General features: G+C 32.4%; 1 protein-coding gene and 1 long non-coding RNA gene across 2 annotated transcripts in view; one reads left to right on the top strand and one right to left on the bottom strand.

The window, feature by feature from the left end:
• Positions 1 to 24,842, top strand: part of LOC126692826 (vinorine synthase-like) — a 62,043-nt gene that overhangs the window by 1,459 nt on the left and 35,742 nt on the right. The gene's annotated exons all lie outside the window — the stretch shown is intronic.
• Positions 1 to 24,842, bottom strand: part of LOC126692829 (uncharacterized) — a 58,761-nt gene that overhangs the window by 5,252 nt on the left and 28,667 nt on the right. The window lies entirely within an intron of this gene.

Raw genomic sequence — 24,842 nt, 5'->3', positions numbered from 1 at the left:
CGATTTTGGATGGGGAAAACCCATTTGGGTTGGGCTGATGGGGGAAGTAGGCTTCGGTAGGAAACTCACTATTCTCCAAAATGCTATCTATGGCAAAGGAATTGAAGCATGGGTGACCTTAGATGAAAACGTTATGGCTATATTGGAGGACGATGCTGAATTCCTCGCCTTAGCTACTTTAAACCCAAGTGCGATAAGCCAATGAGGCAATACTTTGATAATACCCATCTCTGATCTGTAATAGTATCTATATTGTTGTGTAACTTATGTATTGATGATTGTATTCCAATCAAACTAATAAAGCTAGTGAGCTATACTAAAAGGAGGATGGTTATTACAGTGTAATAGCGAGCTATACAATTATCTATAGCGTGTTTCAATAACTAAAATCAACTCACGATTTCAGTTTACGAATACACATTGTGTAACAGATTTTGCCCATGCTAAAATAATTTGTGAGCACATTAATTGCTACATTGAATGACAACTGTGCTGACAATTAAAATCAATTTTATTAGTAATAGAAGATACTCTTATAAAAGAAAGGCAAAACTACACTGTTGGTCCTTCAAGTTTATTATGTGTGCGTAATTGGTCCCTCAGGTTTTAAGTGAGCGCAATTGATCCTTCAAGTTTTTAGAATGAGCAATATAAGTCCTTCCATTAACTTTTCGTTAGTAGTATTACTTATACGTGGCTAACGGAATAATGATCTGTCTTTTTTTTAAATGATGTGGCATTTCTTTTTGTTAAAAAATTACAAAAATGAGTTTACACGTTAAAAATAAAAATCTGAATAGTTCGAATTCAAGTAATTTCAATGGAAACAAATGACAAAAATAGCCAAATACCACGTTTTGGCAAAATTTATGGCAAACTAGCACTGTTTCAGAAATATTTAGTAATCTACCACTTTTTTTATACTCGAGTTCCACAAAATTGAGTTCTAAATAGTACTCGAGTTCAGTGAACTCAAGTTCTTAGTGAGTCGTCAGCATGGCACTGTTGACCTGAAATTTGTATAATTAAAAAAATAATGTGGTACTCAATATTACCGAAATTAAGTACTTCTTTATAGTACTCGAGCTTCATACAGTCGAGTACCTTGTTGGTTTTTTTTTTTTTTTTTTTTTTTTTAAAATTTTATCTCCCATGGGAACTCACTCTTGCAAGTCAAAGAAAATGGCAAGCATTTATGGCCAAAGAAAAGAAGCATGAATTTGGTTTGCATGTCAGGTGTTGTTCCTAACCATCTTCTTTGACAATTCATGAAGAACATTTAATGCAAGCTCTTACATTTCTTCACGCATGAAACTTCTTGAATATCATGCAAGCTCCTGACATGGGCATGCAAGCCATTTAATGGTTTGTTGCTAATGTCAAGTCACTAAGTTTGTAAGGTTGAATTTAATCAACCATCTTGTTGGCTTTATTCCGTACCAAATTTGCTTGTATTTCAGCATTTAGTAACCCTGTAGTTAGGTGGGATTGTTGTAAGGGTAGTGAGTGAGATAGAGTGTTGAAATACTCAAGAGTGTGCAAGAAAACAGAGACTCGTGACTTGATCTCGCGGGTGACTCGCGGCTTCAAGCCGCCAGAAGCAGCACACGTGCCAAGCATGCCAGAAGTTGAAGTGTCATGCTAGCTGGAGCACTACAGGACAAAATAGGACAACTGGCCGTTCTGTTATCTCGTGGCTGGATCTTGCGACTCAGTCAAGCCACGAGACCAAGCCGCGAGCCAGCCTTGTTTTGATAAACCTGACTCTTCACATTCCATTCTCACCCCAGTATAAATACCCTTTACACCCACAAAAGATTGAGAGCTTCTAGAGAGAATTTTGAGAGAGAAACCCTAGAGTAAAACAAGATTGATTCATCCACAATCTTTACATAAGAGTCTCTTCAAATTCCTCAACTCTCTTCCTCTCCATTGCTAAACCCTTGAGAGGACTTTTTACCAAAATCTTTTCTCATCATATCCATTACTGTGAGAGGGCTGTTTGGTATTCTGGGAAGCAGTTAGGAAGGAACCAATCTACATTGGTTGATGCTATGGTCAAGTAGCGGAATCTGGGAAGCTAAAAAAGAAATAGGTTCGGCGCATCCTCGTTGGAGCAAGAAGCTTGGAGGGCTTAGGTACACTGGGTAGATTGGGCTTGGAGGGTCTATTGCTGTTCGTGTATCCCAACTACATTTTCTAGTGGATTACTTACCGCTTGGAGGGTGGCGGAGAGGTTTTACGCTGAGGGCTTCTGTTTCCTCTTCGATAACACATTGTGTGTTGTCCTTGTGTTTGCATCTTCCTTCCCTTTTATCTTTGCCTTTTATTATCTGCTGTGGTTATGATTTTAATTGGTTTAGATTGTTTACCAATTCTATTTATAGTTTTTGTTTATTTTCTGCACACTAGTTGTTTGTCATAAAGCTTGAATTGGTTATTTTGTAATTGGGGGTCTAAACGTTCAAGGATGTTTTATACACTATTTGAACTTTCAAAGTTTGACTATTCAAGCCCTTCCAACAGAAACAAAAAGTAGAAAAAGGAAAAAAAAAAAAAAAAAAAAACCAACCAATTACTCGACTGCAATAAGCTTGAGTACTATAAAGAGATACTCGATTTTAGTAATATCGAGTATCACATTATTTTTTTTTTAATTACACAAATTCCAGGTCAGCAGTGCCACGCTGGCGACTCACTAGGAACTTGAGTTCACTGAACTCGAGTACTATTTAAAACTCGATTTTGTGGAACTCGAGTACTAAAAAAGTGGTAGATTGCTAAATATTTCTGAAACAGTGCTAATTTCCCACAAATTTTGCCAAAACGTGGTATTTGGCTATTTTCACCAGAAACAAATAGGAAATTGGTTTGGGTCCTTTAGGAGGTGACTTACAAGGACACGGAAGAAGAGTTTGGAAGCAGAGGAGACGGAATTGAAGGCATTGAGTTGCAGAATTTGCAGAGACAAGTGGGATCGTAAAAGGCTCCTACCAAAAAATATACAATTACCCTCCCAAAAAATAATCATCAGACCCAGAATCAAAATTAATTAACTGTACATAGAATCCCATCCAGAAATGTCCTCTAATTTCATAACTGGAGCATTGCTTTTACTTAGATATTTGTTGATTAGAAAAAAGAAGAAGAAGAAAAGTCTCATCACATTGCCAATGCCATGGTCAAGTAAATAAATAAAGAAAAGAAAAAGGGAAAAAAGTGAAACCTGGTTGAATTGAAGAACATCGAAATTGAAGCGAAGTTGATCCCCTATATCACAACGAATATCGAGAGGAACAACAAGAATGGTAGGGCTAGCAGGAATGAGAATGTTTATGTTGTTAAACTCATCCACCACTACCAACCTTTGAGTCCCTTTGGCAAACTTCAGCCTAAAATCACTCGTTAAACTAAACCCTTTACCACATACAGAGTAGACCTTGTAGCATAAATTGGTGTGGTTTATGGGTAACACTGTGCACACTAGTGTTGTTGGTTTCTCACCTTCCATTGCTTCTTTTACCCAATTGCATTTGCTGTGGTTACATTTTTTTTTTTTACGTGTAAAATCATTTTTGTAATAATAAAAAAAAGAAAAGAAAAGCCACACAATTTTTAAAAAATAACAAGTCATTATTCCGTTAGCCATGTAAGCAATACTACTAATGAAAGTTAATAGAATGACTTATATTGCTTATTCTGAAAACTCAGTGGACCAAATGTGCTCACTTGAAGTCTGAGGGACCAATTGCGAACACATGGTAAACTTGAGGGACCAATATTATAGTTTCGTCTAAAAGTAAGTATTGTTATTTATTGTAAGGGTAAATTTGTAATTGGCATATCTAGAGACAAAATGCATCTTTTACTTGTAATTGATTTTTTGGTTCTAATATGTTCAAGAAGATCATTTTAATTTAGTGTCCAAAAAGTAGTATTATTGAAGCCATGAAGAATACTCAAGAAACAGAACAAAAAAAATTGGAACTACAGATCTCAACACCTAGCTTGATACCTATCGATCTATCGAGATTTAATGAACCTCAATACCTAACTCAACACCTCTCAATCTATCTTGCTATAAGGATTTTGAATTTCCAGATCTATTTTCAACCCATGATGACATGGCTTTCCTAAGGTTTCATGCACTAGGGTTCTAGAGCATATAAAGCTATATTTCACAGCCATCATCAGATACATAGAGACACATAGAGAGTTTACAAAGATACATGTTTTATAGGAGCTACTGCAACTTTTTGTGCACCTTAGGGTTTTGTACCAAGCTCCTTCCTGATCTACTAGTGTGGATTGAAGAACTCTGTCATACAACAACAATCAAGTTGTTCTGCTATTAATTAGTCACATACTAGGATTTGTGCAAAGGAGAATTCTCTACAAAAACAAATCCAATTGGGTATTGGAGCTAATACTAGTATAGGTCAGTAGGTTCAACTGTAGGTTAGTATTTTGGGATAGTCTAATTGGGATAAAATTCCTTATACTTGTAACCACTTGTTTCTTGATTAGTAGACTTTTCGGGAGTAGTGACCTAAAATTCAATCGGTGGGATTTTTGTTTGCAAATATTTTCTTCAATGTGATCAAATTGCCATGTGAAATTTATTTTAAGTTGCACTCTATTTAGTTTGGTGATTTGATTGTGCATGTGATTCACATGTAATTTGGTTAATTAATTAATTTGGGTAATTGAATTAATTAATCGGAATCAATTTATAACCCAACAGTTATATGTTTCATTGTAAAATTGGAATAATACCTCTCTCTCTCTCTCTCTATATATATATATATATGGGTAAACTACATAAATGGTCCCTATACTTTACACCAGATTTCAATTTAGTCCCTAACCTTTAATGTCGTGTTAATTTAATCCCCGCCGTTATCTATTAGATGGAAAAGTCTGATGTGTCAAAAGACTTAAATAAAAAAAAATAATAAAAAAAAAATTTTGTCCACATCAACTACCACCTGGACTAACATGTCAACATTTGTAATTTTATTTTATGAAATGTCAGCATAATTTTAAATTATAAAAAAAAAAAGAAAAAAAATAAGTGAATCCCTAACTCACGTCTATCAACAACAAAAAAATCCCTTTCCTAAATAAACAACAAGAATCCCTAACTCACAGTCACGATTGCTTCACATTTGGTCCTCTAGAGGAAAGGTGAAGCACTATGGTGGCCAGAAATTATACCGAAGGTGATGACTGACGCTTCACGATTATACCGAGGTGCTTTACGATTGCTTCACGTTTCCAGATTTTCAAGCAATTCTATACTCGTGGATATAAGAGCAACAAAGGAAGACAGAGGTGGTATTTTGTGTAAAGCAAGAAATGCAGACCTCTTTACTTGGCTGTGACTTTAGCTAGACTTATCTCATAAAACAACGATCATTCTGCTTGCTGTGAGAGAAGCTTTATTTAGCCTTAAGGAGCTTTGGATTTAAGTAGTCATCTTTTTGACTAGTTGGAGTGAAGTATTTTTGTTCTGAAGCTATATGAGAAAAAGTAATTAGGGAAGGAATGCAATAGTGATCTTAACAAGTTATGTAAAGCTACCTATCAACAAAAATAAGAAGTTATGTAAAGCTACTGCTCTTTTTGAAGATTTGCAGATCCTACTTGTTATTGTGGCAGAGCAAAGAAAGTTGGCATCAGAGGAGGCCTCTTGGTCTTTTGTAGATAGATTTGATTTGTTGTATTCTCTTTTTTATCTTGTTTTGTGTACTGATGTGTTTGAACTTTTCTTCGTTTAAATAAAATTTTCTTGATACCCAATTGTTTGAATAAATGCTCTTCATATGAATTCATTGGATTTTTTTCCCCTTAAGTGCAGAATGATTTTGTTGTATAAAACTTGTGGACCCATTGGAATCTAAAGCCACTGGAATAGAGAAGGCGCTACCGGAAGGAAGGAGAAGGCGCTGCCGGAAGGGAGGAGAAGAGATTTTGGATTTTAGGGAGAGTGTTTTACATGGGACTGTGACTGTCCCTGTTTAATGAAATAAACAAAATTCTTAATCAAATTGAAAAGATTTGATTTGGGTTTTTTTTTTAAAAAAAACTGACGTGTTCTCTTCCAAAAAAAAAAACAAAAACTGATATGTTAGTCCAAGTGGCAGTTGATGTGGCAAATTTTTTTATTTAGGCTGTTTGACATGTCAGACTTTTCCATCCAAGAGATAACGGCAGAGACTAAATTGACATGTCATTGAAAGGTTATGGACCAAATTGACACAATTGAAAAGTTAGAGACTAAATTGAAATATAATGTAAAGGATAGGGACCAAATATGTAATTTACCCTATATATATATATATGTTTCACAAATTGTATTTGTGAAATATTTTACTTATATAATTATATATATACCTATATTGTGAGGACTTAATAATCCTAAAATTTGGATAATATTTAAAGTTATTCATTTTCAAACCATTATGCATATTAAAAATTTAAAACTTGAAAGAATAATAATGGATTTGCATAATAGCTGCTTGTGGGTCTTATATAACTATATTTACACTTGTTGTAGGATAAAATTATCCTAAAATTTGAATATTTTTCAAGTTTTTTTCAAATCCAGAACATTTAAAATAGAGAAATATTATGTCTACAACATTTCATAACAAATCCTAAGAAATAGGTTGTTATTAGTGGACTAAAAAATAATTTCAGTAGTATTTTTAAATTAGAACCAATAATAACTTATCATGTATGATTTGTTGTAAAAGTGTTATGAAAATATTGTGGATATAGCACTTCTCTTTAAAATAACAAAGAAATCATTTTTTGCTTTAAAGTTGTTTTAGGGCATAATTATCCTAAAGTTTGAATGTTTTTCAAGTTCTTTTCAAATAGATATACATATCAAAATTTAAAATAACAAAGAAATAATTCTTTTAGAATTTTTGCTTTTACACTTGTTGTAGAAACAATTATCCTTAAATTTGAAAGAATTTCAATATCTTTTCAATTGCATACACATATCAAAATTTAAAATAACAAAGAAAGCATTTTTGCTTCTCAAGTATGTGTAATCCCATAAACATATCAAAATTTAAAATAACAAAGAAAGTATTTTTGCTTCTCAAGTGTGTGTGCGGGTGAGAGCAAGATAACTATTTAGGTTTCAAAGAGAGGGAAATAGTGGTCTTTTAAGGATTTTCTATTTTAAAAATAATTATTTGCAGAGAGAGGGTTTTTTTAGATATATATTAACTTAAAAAATTATCATAGAGAACTTTGGTATTGTACCTTTTTCATGTTCATCATTTTCCTCCAACAACAAATGAATTAGTAGGACTCACAGTGTTAAAGGTGAGCCAAATATTACTGTAGAGTTAAAATGGGTATTTTTTTTTTTTTTGGAGATATTTTCAACCTATTGTGTTCGCTTTTGATAGTTGCTCTTTATCATTGACCAAAACATCAATTGGTTTTTTATGTAAGCAAAAACTGAACCTCAGATCTCTTATATATTCGACGATAAGAAACTTTACTAGTTAACGTGCATTTGATTGTTGATTGGTATTGTTAAAATATAGTATTCTGCTTTCATTATCATTTATCTTGTAACATTTCTTCAAAGATGAGGCTAATAATATATACTATTTGTGATAGTCTGACTTAAGATATCCTACTTAAATTTTGATAATTGTACATTATTTCAGATGTTTAGAATTTTTTACATATTTAGTTAAAGATCAAATTTAGCTTTTAATTAATTAATTAATTTTTATTTATGAAAGCTCTCAAATAGTGCGAAGCACTATAGCTTGTTTAGACTCCAAATTCTTAATTACGGGTTGGTTAATTTTAATCTAAACATACTTGATGTGGAATATATTTGATTAATAAATTAATTAATCGAAACACTCAACAATTGTATGAATGAACAAATAAGTGCAATGCTAAAATGGAAAGGGCAATGGGTAAAAGAATAAAAAACCCAAGATAACCCAGTGATATGCCATCGAACAAGACACTGAAGAACTCGCGAAAAAACTCTCCGCAACCCTCCAAGTTGAAATGATCCACTAGTGAGTAAATTGGAGTACAAGGATATCAAAAAGACCTTCCAAGCCTAATTTACCTAAAGTACTTGAGCCCTTTAAGCTCCAGCTACCAACGGACTTTTCGGAGTCTTGTCTCCACTAGTTATCTGGATCCCACAATACCACCCGATTGCACTGCCAAATCTCACCGGCTTCTTTTGGCAAATACCCAATACTTCCCAAACTCTAAAACACTTTGTGCACTCTAAATAAGTGTGGGTTATGTTTGGGTATGAATCTCTTCTCAAGGTATAAAATTGGGAGAGGGAAGGAGAAGAGACTACAAGGATTTCTCTCTTGTGAATGAGTAGTTCTCTCTAACAAGGTGGGTATGTGTAGAAACCTTTCTTAGGTTTTCTTCTGAACGGCCTCCTTTCAATCTTGTGGATTATGAGGGTATATATAGTATAGATGAATGGTATAAGAGTCATACTTAAAATTATCTAGGTAGAGAGAGTTTCGCGGGTCACTCGCGAGATAGCCAAGTCGCGAAGTGACTCATGAAATATAGCCTGACACTTGACTCTTCAACTTCCAACATGTGTTTCTTATGTGACCTTTCGCAGGTCATCCACTCGCAAGTCAATCGCGAGCAAGTCGCAAACTTCATTGTCTTAAGCAATCTTCACCAACTTCATACAAAACCCATTACAATAAATCCCACAAAATACAAGGAAATAAATTAATACAATTACAACATTTTTTGTTATGAAATAAAGCCAACAAGAATGTTATGTGAGAAATCCTAACTTAACAATTTATATGATAAATTCTTGAAATAATAGTTACAATAGTAAAAGTTGTTTTTGGCTCAGTTAGTTAGTTATATCTCTGATTCTCTATCAAAGGTAGAATTGATCTAGTACCAAAGCAAGTATTTTGTGCGAGGTATTTAATTGGGTCTATTTGATCAACAATTGAACCTCAAGCTAATTTTACTATTTGTTAGTTCATTTGAATTTATATTAAATGAAATGTTATTCAATAATGTTCCGCAATAGTGAAAGTTCTGATATCAATTGTTCTAATATGGGGCTAACGAAAACACATTCATACAAACAATAAAATAAAACATCAACACAAAACAATAATATTTTATGTTATTCTGGTACCTCCAAGCCAATGCCCATAAGCAACATCAATCAAAAGGTCCAAAACTCAGTATCAACGATATAAATTACAACCACTCTCAATGAAACCTCACAAATTCACATACTCATATAAATCACACTCACAAACCTCACAAATATAAAGTCACAATCCCAAAACCCCAATACAGCCCAATAATTCTCTCACAGTAACAAATAAACAAACTCTCAACACATCAATGGTATATTTCAACCCAAAAATCTACCAAATTACTCTTCAAAGAAACCCACTCAATTTTTTCGAGGCGGCTTCTTCTCTCCTCATGTGGAAGGACCCTTAAGCAAAAAATATCAAACTATTTACAAAAATGCCTATTTATAAGGCTTTAATTGTATTCATTGATGGGAAAGGAATACCCAATAATTACTACTTCATTAAAAAAATACTTACCTCTAAGAAATCTAATTATCCACCATTAGTACCACCGCACACCCTTGGTGCGATGGTCACTCCACAAGTAGAAGTGCTTGTGGGGTGGGGGGGGTAAGGGTCGGAGTTTCAGTTTCTAGGAGGAGTTTCACACACATATACACTTAAATTAGGGTAGAGTAGAATTTCTATCTTGTATAAATAAAAAAATAAAAAAAATTATCCACCATTAGTCAGTAATGTGGGTTGGGTTGGATTACTTAGTGTTGTACGCTTAGGAGGGTAGCGCGCTTTCAGATGCAAAGGAGCTATTATCGCTAGGGGTGTCCAACTCAACCGGTGGCTCGACCCACCCGATAAATCCGACCGGACTCGGACCGATTGCTGGCCGGTCTGACTACTCCGGCAGTTAGTGGCGGGTTTTCTTCTCCAGAATCCGATTTGGGTGGTTCAGTCTCGGATCTTCTCCCCAAAACCCGAAGAAACTCGAACCGACCAAGCTCTATAGCATTTTCCGATGAGATTTTTTAGATTCTGCGAGATTTCAGCTAGATCCATGAAATCTCCACCGGATTTGGTGAGATCTCGTCGTTTATGCTCAGATCCAGCTACAATCTAATGGATTTTGCTCAAATAAGGCTCAGATCAGTTAAAAATATGATGGGTATTGCACAAATCCGGCGAAACTCTGATGGTATTTGCTCAAATTCGGCGATGATTTGGTGTATTTTTGCTCAAATCTTGTGAGTTTTGCAAAAATCAGGTGACGATTTGATGTTTTTTTGCTTAGATCTGGTGATTTTTGCACAAATCCAGCGGAGATCCGATGAAAAATACAGTTGCCGTCAAAATGGAATCTCCGACAGCATCATTGTCAGCTTTGACCGATCCGACCACTGATCAAACAACTCCGATCTAACCTGACCCGTTGGTATTTACGGTCGACGACGGGTTTTCTTACCAGAAACCCGATGTCATTGAGTCGGTTCCGGGTTGGGCACAAACCCGACCCAGACCGACCCGTGGACACCCCTAATTATCGCCCAGCTCCCTAACCTAATGTGGCACTAGCTAATCGTACGCAGTAGGCTCGAAGATCCCTGGTTTTGGAAGGCACATGAGTCTGAACGCTATGTTGAATGTGCGACCGACACAATACATGCCTTCAGATATTTTAATTTCCTAAAATATAAAATTTATAGTCAGTTTTCTATTAGAAATTAGAAATAAAATCAGTACTTATAGGTGGAATGCTCTTCCTTTCAGAAATTGGATGATTGTGAGCCCTGCTTTCATCAAAGGAATTGGTATTAGAGAATAAAAAATTGAATATAAAGCAAAAAAATGTTTCAATTTGCATGAACAAAAACAAATTTGTCATATAAAAAAGTACTATGTTTTCCAAACATGTATAATAATTTTTTTTTTAAGAGTTAGTTAATATTCCACTATTGTAAGGTGACATAAGGTTAATGAATCCACACTGAAGACTCCTTTTTTATTCAACAAAAAAAAAAAAAGTAAATATTCCATTGCTTAAACAACACAATATATATATATATATATAGTTTTAATCTTCTATTGTATGAGTGTTTTTGTGATATTATTTGAGTTCTGCTTCTTAGTTGAAAATTTATCCTTCTTTTTTTTTTTTTTTTTTTGGTGTGTGTGTATGCGTGTGCCTGTTTCAATTTTAGGGTCACTCTATTTCAAATGGTCTCATTAATTAAACTTTTGTAAAGTCTTGAGGAAAGGTAATATTTCTCTCTAGGGTGTTTCAATTAGTCAATAAATTTGATTTGTTTATGTTTTATATTCAGTGTAAGGGAATCAGTTCAATTCTTGGAGTGGTTGCCATTGACATGGGAATTGTGACAACGCCACAACTGCAATGGATACTTCAAACGATAAATAGTGTTTTGGTGGTAGCAATAACCTAAGGTGAGTTTTTTTTTTTTTTGGATCCTCTTTTTCTTTTTTTCTTGTTTTTCTTCTTCAGAGGTTTTGTGATTGTTTGTCCACGCTCAAGCCCTATGGCCTGATTTGATATGTATTGATTTTTTTAATTACATTTTTTTTTTTTGTATATTTTGTTTGGTGTGATAGATTTACTCCTATATCATTATATTTTTTGTATTATTATATTTTTATAGATATAATAATATTTTAACATATGACGTTCGTTCTATAATGATTGCTCATGATTATTATCAGGCCAAAATACTAATTAGTTTTTAGTGTAGTTGAGGTTTGAACCCCACACAAAAATCTTTACAAATTGAGTTATGTAGAACCCAATGCTATATTTAATCAAATTTACAACATTGTTATTTTGTATGATGTAGAATAGACCGCCATGACCTTCCTGAACTTTCACGTGCGCCTGAAATCAATACACAAGGCAAAAATTCACTAATAGAAATCATGGGTCTTGGAGTCAAAATCGAATGAAATTTGGAGTGGTTGAAGCGAAACGGCCTTTTGAGCAATAGTGGTTGTTTTGCCACGAGGTACCCCTTGAAAATGGAGAATTCCTTTATTTAGGCCCTGAAAACTGTGATTTTGCCGTTTATAATAATATTTGTTTCCTTAAAAACTTTTTGCTCAAAAGTCAGAATAAGGTCCTGCTTATTTTAGGACGACCCTTAAAGTCGGTAGTTTATGATTTTGCATTTAACTCAATTTTTCCATTTCAGTAAATCTCGGTATTTTGTCACCTAGTTGCGTAATTAATGCGAATTAGGGTTTTAGTTTCTTCTTCTTATAGATTCAGGGAAACCCCTCATGGATTTGAGGTTTACTACCAGAAGCTAATAGTTTAATTTATGTCCATTAAAAGAGTATCGTGTGTGCTTTTTTCAGGCTTCCACGACATCTTTGTACTACATTGAAATGTGTAAAATTTTCTGCCTCTCAAAATCTATTTACGAATCCTGTTGCTTTTCATTTATGAAAAAAACTTTGAAAATCATGTAAAAGAAAACATATAGCTAGCCATTAACACCCGGACTGAATTTAATATCAAAATAATGAGCTGTGAACACTATATGTTAGAAGGTATACAGCTTTGAGAACATATAATAGTGATTGAGTGCGGAATAGAAACCACATATGATCAGCATAACCTGTTAGTGACGTTTATAGTGACGTCACTGGTTCATTAACTATAAATCTCACTAGTATATTCATTAACTATACAACCTATATCTTTCTAACTAGAAACATAACGAGGCTAGCTAGTTGTTGTCAAAATGTGACCTGTTCATTATGCGTGGCTTTAAATCTCACTAGTATAATACTCATTAACTTTACAACCTAATCTTTCTAGCTACAAACAATTCAAGTCTGGTAGTTGTCAAAATGTGACCTGTTCATGTATGTGGCTTTAACAAGAGGTGTTGCACCGGTTTGAATCGTTTCCACAGCAAATCACCTAACTGACTAGTGACTATTTGGATTTGTATTCCCACAAAGTTGTAGCTCGTTTTGGAATCCTATGAGATATATATATATATATATATATCTATATATTTTTTTTTTTTTAAGTCAAAACATAAATAGAATTCAAATTAATTTTTAATTGTTGTCTAATTTTCTGCCACCTATTTGAAATTTTGAATTTATTTTCTTAATTTTAGTGTTTAGTGATCCTTTCATAATTTGCAATTGAAAACCAAGATGACCACCTTACTCACTTTACTGCCGGCTTAAGGCATTATGGGGCTTAAGCGACTACTTTAAGTGGGATTTATTCTTATATTTTGAATATTAATAAAAGATTTATTTAATTTTTGGTTTTTTTAATTAAAACCTATTTTTTTAGATGTAAAATTACGTTAAAACTAATCGATTGTATTACTCAATGACTATACAACTAAAATAAATACTATTTATTGAGTGAAGCAACCAAATACTAAAAGGTTATGATTCAATTTTTTTTTAAAAAATTTATATATTTGATCTCTAAATAAAATTTGAGTATAAATTTATTTACTAGTGGGAGATTAATGAGTTCTTTCAACATTTGTCTATAAGAGATTAATGAGTTCTACACTCTAAAACTGAGAAAAACAAATAGTCATTGCCATATTCAATGAAAAGATTTTTCATTAACTAATTTTTCTTTGATAAAAAAACTATTTTTTATTTATTAGTGAATATTTGGGGCTTAATTAATACTTCCATTGATACATGAATATCTATATTGGTAAAATTTTGGGGGCCGTTGTCATTGGGGGCCTTAAGTGGTTTCCTATTTGCTTCACCCATTGAGCCGACACTGACTCACTTAAATAAAACACATCCTCACTGACTCTATTTCAAATGGTCTCATTAATTAAACTTTTGTAAAGTCTTGAGGAAAGGTAATATTTCTCTCTAGGGTGTTTCAATTAGTCAATAAATTTGATTTGTTTATGTTTTATATTCAGTGTAAGGGAATCAGTTCAATTCTTGGAGTGGTTGCCATTGACATGGGAATTGTGACAACCCCACAACTGCAATGGATACTTCAAGCGATAAATGGTGTTTTGGTGGTAGCAATAACCTAAGGTGAGTTTTTTTTTTTGGATCCTCTTTTTCTTTTTCTTTTTCTTTTTCTCTTGTTTTTCTTCTTCAGAGGTTTTGTGATTGTTTGTCCACGCTCAAGCCCTATGGCCTGATTTGATATGTATTGATTTTTTTAATTACATTTTGTTTTTTTTTGTTTTTTTTTTTTTTTTGTATATTTTGTTTGGTGTGATAGATTTACTCCTATATCATTATATTTTTTGTATTATTATATTTTTATAGATATAATAATATTTTAACATATGACGTTCGTTCTATAATGATTGCTCATGATTATTATCAGGCCAAAACACTAATTAGTTTTTAGTGTAGTTGAGGTTTGAACCCCACATAAAAATCTTTACAAATTGAGTTATGTAGAACCCAATGCTATATTTAATCAAATTTACAACATTGTTATTTTGTATGATGTAGAATAGACCGCCATGACCTTCCTGAACTTTCATGTGCACCTGAAATCAATACACAAGGCAAAAATGCACTAGTAGAAATCATAGGTCTTGGAGTCAAAATCGAATGAAATTTGGCAAGTTGAAGCGAAACGGCCTTTTGAGCAATAGTGGTTGTTTTGCCACGAGGTACCCCTTGAAAATGGAGAATTCCTTTATTTAGGCCCTGAAAACTGTGATTTTGCCGTTTATAATAATATTTGTTTCCTTAAAAACTTTTTGCTCAAAAGTCAGAATAAGGTCCTGCTTATTTTAGGACGACCCTTAAAGTCGGTAGTTTATGATTCTGCATTTAACTCAATTTTTCCATTTCAGTAAATTTCGGTATTTTGTCACCTAGTTGCGTAATTAATTCGAATTAGGGTTTTAGTTTCTTCTTCTTATAGATTCAGGGAAACCCCTCATGGATTTGAGGTTTACTACCAGAAGCTAATAGTTTAATTTATGTTCCATTAAAAGAGTATCGTGTGTGCTTTTTTCAGGCTTCCACGACATCTTTGTACTACATTGAAATGTGTAAAATTTTCTGCCTCTCAAAATCTATTTACGAATCCTGTTGTTTTTCATTTATGAAAAAAACTTTGAAAATCATGTAAAAGAACACATATAGCTAGCCATTAACACCCGGACTGAATTTAATATCAAAATAATGAGCTGTGAACACTATATGTTAGAAGGTATACAGCTTGAGAACATATAATAGTGATTGAGTGCGGAATAGAAACCACATATGAGCCTAACCTGTTAGTGACGTTTATAGTGACGTCACTGGTTCATTAACTATAAATCTCTCTAGTATATTCATTAACTATACAACCTATATCTTTCTAACTAGAAACATAACGAGGCTAGCTAGTTGTTGTCAAAATGTGACCTGTTCATTATGCGTGGCTTTAAATCTCACTAGTATAATACTCATTAACTTTACAACCTAATCTTTCTAGCTACAAACAATTCAAGTCTGGTAGTTGTCAAAATGTGACCTGTTCATGTATGTGGCTTTAACAAGAGGTGTTGCACCGGTTTGAATCGTTTCCACAGCAAATCACCTAACTGACTAGTGACTATTTGGATTTGTATTCCCACAAAGTTGTAGCTCGTTTTGGAATCCTATGAGATATATATATATATATATATATATATTTTAAGTCAAAACATAAATAGAATTCAAATTAATTTTTAATTGTTGTCTAATTTTCTGCCACCTATTTGAAATTTTGAATTTATTTTCTTAATTTTAGTGTTTAGTGATCCATTCATAATTTGCAATTGAAAACCAAGATGACCAACTTACTCACTTTACTGCCGGCTTAAGGCATTGTGGGGCTTAAGCGACTACTTTAAGTGGGACTTATTCTTATATTTTGAATATTAATAAAAAATTTATTTGATTTTTGGTTTTTTTAATTAAAACCTATTTTTTTAGATGTAAAATTACGTTAAAACTAATCGATTGTATTACTCAATAACTATACAACTAAAATAAATACTATTTATTGAGTGAAGCAACCAAATACTAAAAGGTTATGATTCAATTTTTTTTTTTTAATTTATATATTTGATATCTCTAAATAAAATTTGAGTATAAATTTATTTACTAGTGGGAGATTAATGAGTTCTTTCAGCATTTGTCTATAAGAGATTAATGAGTTCTACACTCTAAAACTGAGAAAAACAAATAGTCATTGCCACATTCAATGAAAAGATTTTTCACTAACTATTTTTTTTTTTTATAAAAAAACTATTTTTTTTTATTGGTGAATATTTGGGGCTTAATTAACACTTCCATTGATACATGAATATCTATATTGGTAAAATTTTGGGGGCTGTTTTCATTGGGGGCCTTAAGTGGTTTCCTATTTGCTTCACCCATTGAGCCGACACTAACTCACTTAAATAAAACACATCCTCACTGTTGTATAATTTTTCCACTTTCCATTCATGATAACTAGTTACAAACCTTCTGTCAAAAAAAAAAAAAAAAAAAAAAAAAACTTGCTACAAAACCAGTTTAGAATGTGTTAGGTTCTAAAGATTTAGGATTAAATGTTTAGAGTCTCAATTTGTATATGTTGGCAAATCGAGAACAAAAACATGTCTAGGCCTAGGATAGGTGTTAGACATTGCTCAAAGTGTTTCAAGTCAAGACTCAAGAATATTCAAGCTATAGGAAAAAGAATTGAAATTCTATAAAGCTCGACCGATTGAATATCGCAGAAAAATAATTTTTGCAGAATTTTAAATCAGGCCCAAGCCCACGAAAACATTTAGGATTTCAGTCTAACACTCTTAAGTATAAAAGGAAAACTCTAACTATGTTTTGAAGACTCTTGGAAGACTTGTGAGTTACTCCTATGAGATCTAAGAGGTTCTATATCTTCTAACTTTACAAGTGTCCACCGGAATAAGATCTACAATCAAGTGCCGGCGGAATCTAATTGCTGCAAGATCAACAAGCTGTGATCTGAAACTTTTGAGTGGGATCTCAAAGTCACAAACATGAGAGTTTGTGTTCTGCAAATCCAAGAGAGAAGGAGTCCGTGAGTTCGGAGCTTGCACGTGGTCATATCAGTAAGTTACTACTAGAGGTAGCAATAGATTTAGGGTTAAATCTTTTATAAAAATTTCAATTCTCTTATAGTGGATTTATTTTACCTTGAAGATAGCTAAATCAAATCTTCTCTAGGTTTTTTCCATGAGACGATTCGTTTTATTGGTTTTCCTAAGTGATCATATTGGTGTGTTCTTTATTTTTTCACTGTTGTGCATGATATGATCTCTCTTTGTTTAACCTAGATCTCATAATTAACTTAAGTAATTACTTGGCTAATATGTTAGATTAAATAATCTGCTTTAAGGGGTCTAAACAAACAAACAAAATGTACTCATGACAAGCCAACTTTCGACGTTTTTCACGGTTAATTTCATAATTGTTACATGGTATATTTTGAGTAATTTAATGTCATTTTTAAATGAGAATACAACTAACATAATTTTTGTTATTAGCCCATTCACTACTGCTTGCCATCTTAGTACTTATTCTTATATATTTAGCACTCTCCTTTTTTATCAACTGATTTTTTTTTTCCTAAATATACTTATTCTTATATACTACTTGCCAAATCAACTCATCAATGGAATAAACAAATCAATTGAATTTCTTTTTCCTTAGTCTTTATTTATTTGGAGTGGAAGAATTTGAGGTATTTGTTTATTTGGAGTGGAAGATTTCAGATTTCAAAGATGAACTCGAGGGCGAGTTTGTTTCAAGTGAAGGGGTCTGATGTAGGACATAATTTACTATTCAATTTTTGTAATTTATTAATTTTGGTATTTTTATGAAAAAAACATTATTTTAGGTTTATTGCATTTATTTCCTTTTTTTAGGTGATTTTAATGCCTTTTAGGTCAAATTTGGTTCCTATTATGGTTAGGTATTAATTAGAAGTTATTTTAGAATATATTTTCTTATTTTTCGAGTTTTGCAAAACCCTTAAATAGGCCTCTAAGTCTGCACAAGCTTTATTTAACAATTATTCAAACAATAAATTTCAGTCTTTTTGTCTCTCTATTTTCTTGTGGATTTCAGACCCTTTTTCCTTGTGGATTCAAGGAACCTTGTGAATTCAAAGAACTCTCGTGGATTTGAGGTTATTTTCAAAAGCAAACATGTTTTGTTTCTTGTTTTTTAGAAGTAGATGTGTTCTGCTTTTTGATGCTTTTGCATCCCGCATCAAAGCCATAGGAGCCTAATCCCTGTTGTTATTGTAAAACTGAAACCTTCAAGTTGATCCTTAGAATTGGTTAGTTGGACTGATTGTGATTATGGATGCTGATAGTTTTTAGACCCCTTAAACAATTGATTAAACCTAGGTAATTAGCCAAGTTGTTACTTAGTCCAATTAAACAAGTCTAGGTTATTACAATATAAAAGATCAAATCATGCAAAACAGTAGAAAATAAATAACACAAGATATGATTACCTAGGAAACCAAACCGGTAAAAAATCTGGGGAGGATTTAACCTAGCTATCCTCAAGGTAAACTTGAATCTACTATCTTGAAAGAATTGAAGTTCATACAATAAGATTTGCAAGCCCCCACGCTCGACTTCTTATTGCTACCAACCAGTAGAACTTACTGACACGACCACGTGCAAGCTCCGAATCCACGGACTCCTTCTTTCTTGGATTCACCACCAGATACAAGCACACCCGCTTGTGTTTTCTTTAAGCTTCAATGGCAGCAACTGAATTGATCATCAAGGCGTAGATAAATCTTCTCCTTGAAAACCCTAAGTTTGTGTAAAGGAAAGCTCCTCTAGATCTCACAAGAGATTTACATAAACCGCAAATATGAGCAACACTAAAACGTGGCTAGGGTTTACCTTTTATACTTAGGACAAATAAGAAACCCTAAAAACATTTTAAAACAACTAGGCCTGTCTTTTGCTCGATCGATCCGGGCCGAATGGCACAATCCTTTCCTGCTTTAACTCGATTCCAACTTTACATTGACGCACAACTTTGAGCTAGCTTTAAACACTTCTAAACATATTGTTTTGATCATGGTTTGCCAACGATACAAATTAGAGTTCTAAATACATAAAATCCTAAACTTTAGAACCTAACAGATGCGGTTCGTGAAAGATATTCATAATAGAGTAATTTATATTAGATCTAAAGCAAATTTTGGGGTCACATCAATAAGTTTATGTATTGAGTAGAGTATAGAGCCAAGGTTTATCTCATATTGTAAATCTTTAATTCTATTAATAAGTTAATGTTATCTTCATTGGAGGAAAGGATACCCTTGTAATGGTTTTTTCTTTGGAATGTTCTCCATTGGTTTTCTTTGGCAACTTGCTAATTTTGTTGATTGACTTGATAATTGACATAACTAAATTATTTGGTAATTAATTTTTAATCTGCAACACAATTGTATTGGGGGTGAAAACTAGTTTTTTCATCGGTTCGTTTATTATAAACTCATAAATTTATGTGTTTAATTCATCCATTAACTTTGTTGTGGTTCCCCTCAAAAAATAAATAAATAAAGAACTTTATTTGGTTAGTATTGGAATAAATTTATTTAATTAGTATTTTAATATAAAAAGTCACACTAAAATTTGTTGCCTCCTTAAACTATATTGAGCTAATTGTGTGTATAGTTAGACATCCATTTATTATATTGTTAAAATCTATCAATTAAATTCATTGTCACTCATTTGTATATCTTTTGTAGTAAATTGATGGTAATTTTTCCACTTTCATCTATTAATAATACTCATCTTTTTTAAAGAAAAGGATTCTCAAAAAAAAAAAAAAAAATCAAAGAATAAATAGAGATAGATTCTAGTGTATTTTTTAATAAACATTAGATTTATATAGTGTTTTAATAAACTGTTTTATAAATATAAAAAAAATGATTAATTTTATTGACAATTTTTTCAATTTTCTATAAAATATTTTTTAGGATTATTAATATATGCCGTAAGAATATAATACATTCATCAGACTCATTTACATAAAAGAAGAATTAGAACACGTGCAAGACATAGATTCTAATACTTTATCTAAGGTTTTCTCGTACTAGGGACATTCCCTAGTATTTATTAACCATAAATCAATTGAATTTCTTTTTCCTTTGTCTTCATGTAATTCAAAAAATCAATTACATGAAGACTAAGGAAAAAGAAATTTAAATTGATTTGTTTATTCCATTAATGAGTTGCAAGTATGGAATGAAGATCAAGGGGCTCAAGAATTCAAAGTATTTGTTTATTTGGAGCGGAAGATTTCAAATTTCAAAAGTGGAGGGGTTTCACGTAGGACATAATTTAGTATTTAATTTTTTTAATTTATTAATTTTGGTATTTTATGTTTAAAAAAAAAAACGTTATTTTAGGTTTAGGGCATTTATTTCCTTGTTTTTAGGTGCTTTTAATGCTTGTCAAGTCAAATTTGGTTCCTGTTATGGTTAAATATTAATTAGGAGTTATTTTAGAATATATTTTTTATTTGTCAAGTTTTTCGAAGCCCTTAAATAGGCTCCTAAGTGTGTACAAGTTTTTCAACAATTATTCAATCAATAAATTTCAGAATTTTTGTCTCTTTTTTTTTTTTTTTTTTTGGATTCTAGATCCTGTCTTCTTGTGGATTCAATGACCCTTGTGGATTCAATGACCCTTGTGAATTCAAGGAACTCTCATGAATTTGAGATTATTTTCAGAAGCAAATATGTTTTGTTTCTTGTTTTCTGAAAGTAGACATGTGTTAGGTTCTAAAAGTTTAGAACAATTGGTAAATCGTGAACACAAACTTGTCTAGATATAGATCTTAGAGTCTATAGGTATCATTAAACGATGCTCAAGGTGATTCAAGTCAAGATTGAAGAACATACAAGCTGCAGGAAGAAGAGTTCATAATCTATCTGGTTCGATCGATCGAAAGACAGGCTCGATCGATCGAAAGTCGTATTTGCAGAATTTTAATTAAGCTCAAACAGCAGTTCAAGCCTATTAAGGATTAGAGTTTCAGATCTACTTCTCTCAGTATATAAAGGAAACCCTAAACACGTTTTTATAAGGCTTTTTAGAGAGAGAGGAGAGTGCCTCTTTTGTATTTAGGGTTTTATTCCTAAAAAACTCTCTCACATTTTCTACCGGTGTTATTACTTGAAGAATTTCAAGATCCGGTATTGTAGAAGTTGCCGCCTTCTCTAGTCATCAAAGGTGCTGATGATCTAAACCTTCAAGGGTGGTCTTGGAGTCATAAACAGGAGAGTTTGTGTTGCTAAACCTTTAAGTGAGATCTCAAAGTCACAAACGTGGGTGTTTGTGTTTTGCAAAGGCCAAAGAAAGAAGGAGTCTGTGGTTTCGGATCTTGCACGTGGTCGTGTCAGTAAGTTTCTACTGGTGGGTAGCAATAGGATGTTAGTGGTCAAATTCCTATTGTAAAACTCCGATTCTTTCTAGTAGATTTGCTTTTTACCTTGAGGATAGTTAGGATAAATCCTCTCCAGGTTTTTTTACCGGTTTGGTTTTCCTTGGTTATCATATCGTTGTGTTTTTTATTTTTCGCACTTTACAATGATATGATATATGTGTGTTAACCTAAATCTGATTAAATTGACTAAGTAATCACTTGGCTAATTAACTAGGTTAATCTGGTTGTGTTTTTAAGGGTCTAAAAACTAACAACATGTTCTGTTTTTTACTCTTCTGCATCTCACATCAAAGTCATAGGAGCCTATTCCCTGTTGTTATTGAAAAATAGTTCTTTGATTGGTTCGTTTATTATAAACTCATAAATTTATATGTTTAATTCATCCATTAACTTCGTTGTAGTTACCCTCCAAAAAAAAAAAAAATTTTATTTTGGTTAGTATTGGAATAAATTATTTAATTAGTATTTAAATATAAAAAGTCACACTAAAATTTATTGCCTCCTTAAACTATATTGAGCTGGTTGTGTGTAGTTAGACATCCATTTATTATATTGTTAAAATCTACCAATCACGTTCATTGTCACTCATTTGTATATCTTTTTTTAGTAAATTGATGGTAATTTTTTCATTTTTATCTATTAATAATACTCATCTTTTTTAAAGAAAAGAATTCTAAAAAAAAAAATCTTTAAAGAATAAATAGAGAAAGATTCCAGTGTATTTTTTTAATAAGCATTAGATTTATATAGAGTTTTAATAAACTATTTTATAAATAAATAAAAACAAAAAATGATTAATTTTATTGACAATTTTTTCAATTTTCTATAAAATATTTTCTAAAACATTCATCAGACTTATTTACATAAAAGAAGAATTAGAAACACGTGCAAGACAAATATTCTAATACTTTATCCAAGTTTTGTACCGGATCTTGAAGTACTAAAAGACCCAACTGATACCATGCAGAATTAAAGAACTGGAAGAACGTACGGGCGTTGATTATAGATAAAGTACACCAAGAGGTTACCGTTAAGGCAACACCAATCTATGCTGCTCATAGCAAACCCAAATTTCTTGTTTTCTTCTTCGGACATGCTCTTCATCAATCTTTCCGTATTGCTGTTATCAAACCTGCTTCGCAATCGTTAGTTAGATAAGTAAATGCTCAACAATCTTACTATCTTTCTTTTCTTTTCTTTTTTTTTCACATGATATGTGCTCCTTGATATTCTTGTTAAAAATGTGTTTATTTGACTTTAATTAATGTCATGTAAAAGTCACAGTGCGATATCATTAGTCATGAATGCTAACTTAAATACTTCCACCATAGAATGTGTATGGCTCGTATATGTTCGCTAGGTACTTCGCTTGTTATTCCGATTTTCTGCAGATAGTTTCGAGTTTCTGAGACGATTTCCCTTTTGAAGGGGGTATAGCTGTCAACTCACTTCGCCAAATAGCATCTCCTCATAGGTGAGTGGAGAATTCTTCCATGGATATGATCTAAATAGCTCCATAGATGGAACTTTGCTTGGCCTATCCTTTGAGTCCATGCTCGGAGACGAATTGTAGTGTTCATAAAGCAGTTTCGCCAGGTCATGGAAAACTAGTGGATTTACAACAGATGAAGCAATCTGGCACACATCGATGTCCAGGCTATGGCTGCCGGGGTTGTATTAAAAACCGTGCATGTTACATGAATTGAATAGAGCAACCAGGGTTGCAAGCAGTTATGTCAAGGGAGCAACATGTTAACTTGTTACATGAATCAAATTGAACTTGTAAATAATATTCTTCAAACATCTCCCTTAATCTCTCTTTTCCATGACTAAAATGAACAGACAGACTAGACAAAACCAAAACCACAACCAAATTCATCTTTAATAGTTTAGTAATACAACTATTTACATTCCCCCCCCCCCCCCCCCCCCCCAAAAAAAAAAAGATTCAAATATTTATATACTACATCAGGTACTCCATTTGGGCCAAACTAAGAAACTTGTGAGCTGACCTTTTCCACAGTACATTTCTATAGGATCCATTATCCGGTGAGAGAGAGTAGAGATATATATGATCAGTTCTGCTTGTATCAGTACCTTTGTAATCTACTGGTTAATACAAATTCTGAATAAGAAATACCTATTTCCTTCTATTCATCCAGGGAAAGGGCTCTTTGCAAGTGCTCTCAATCACACTAGGTCGAATAATGTCAACCGTTATATATTTCTCCTCTCAATTTTTCGATCATCATTTCTCCCATAGCCTTTGTGAACCCGTATCTTGCCATCCGTATCTTTTGGCCCTGATAAAATAGTACAAATCAAGTAGTATTAATTTTGGACTAAAATTAATCAATAAGCAGTCTAATGAGACAATAAATTTCTCAACTTTTTCACAATCGTTGAAGTAATAGCTTGTGATTGATGTATAATAAAAATGATGTTAATGATAATGATCAAGTGATATTTTATTAGTCATAATGTACCACCTCCACTGACGTCTTGACCCAAAGATTCTTGGATTCGGAAGTTCAGTTACGGGTGAGAAAAGTATTAGGCAACCCACATCACTTATTCAAAATATAGTACCTTATTTTTATTTAATCACAGTGTTCACATTTTAGAAAAATATATTAGATGCTTGGCATTTGATTTTTGAAAGAGTTTTTGTACAAAAATTACATATACATACATGTGAATATCTTATTTACATATTTATATAACATGTGAATATTATTACAAAGAATATTTACAAGCATATATGTGAATATATAGATAAATAGTATGTGAAAACATATTACTAGCATGTGAATATATACTACTTTACAACATGATAGAAAAAGAAATGGAGAGGAAAGATGTCACCTTATGCACTTTAAAGCAATAAGCCAATTTATTCTCTAATTTTCATTCTCATGCATAAACACAACAAACCAAAATGGTTAGTGTAAGGGGGAGGGGATATGTTACCTTGGCCATATGCCATTAATTCAATTGAAATGAATCATGGATACATAGACACCTCCTTAAAAATTGTGCTATTAAAAGGAAATTGATTGAAAACAAAAGATAGAAAACACCATTTATTTAAATTTGAAAAATGAGTGTTTTCCTTTGGAAAGCCTCATTACTCTTTGGGAAAATACTCATTTTTAAAACAAAGGCTCTAAACTTTTGGGATAAGAGTTTTGAAAAAATGCTTCTCTCTTGAATTTTTATGGAAAGGACTTTTTTTTTTTTTTTTTTTTTTTTTTTTTTTTTTTTATGGGAAAACATGAG

This window comes from Quercus robur, chromosome 7, assembly GCF_932294415.1.
Source record: "Quercus robur chromosome 7, dhQueRobu3.1, whole genome shotgun sequence".
In the NCBI taxonomy this organism is placed as follows: Eukaryota; Viridiplantae; Streptophyta; class Magnoliopsida; order Fagales; family Fagaceae; genus Quercus; species Quercus robur.
Note: the sequence above shows the minus strand (reverse complement) of the source record. Positions and strands in the feature narration are given on the sequence as shown.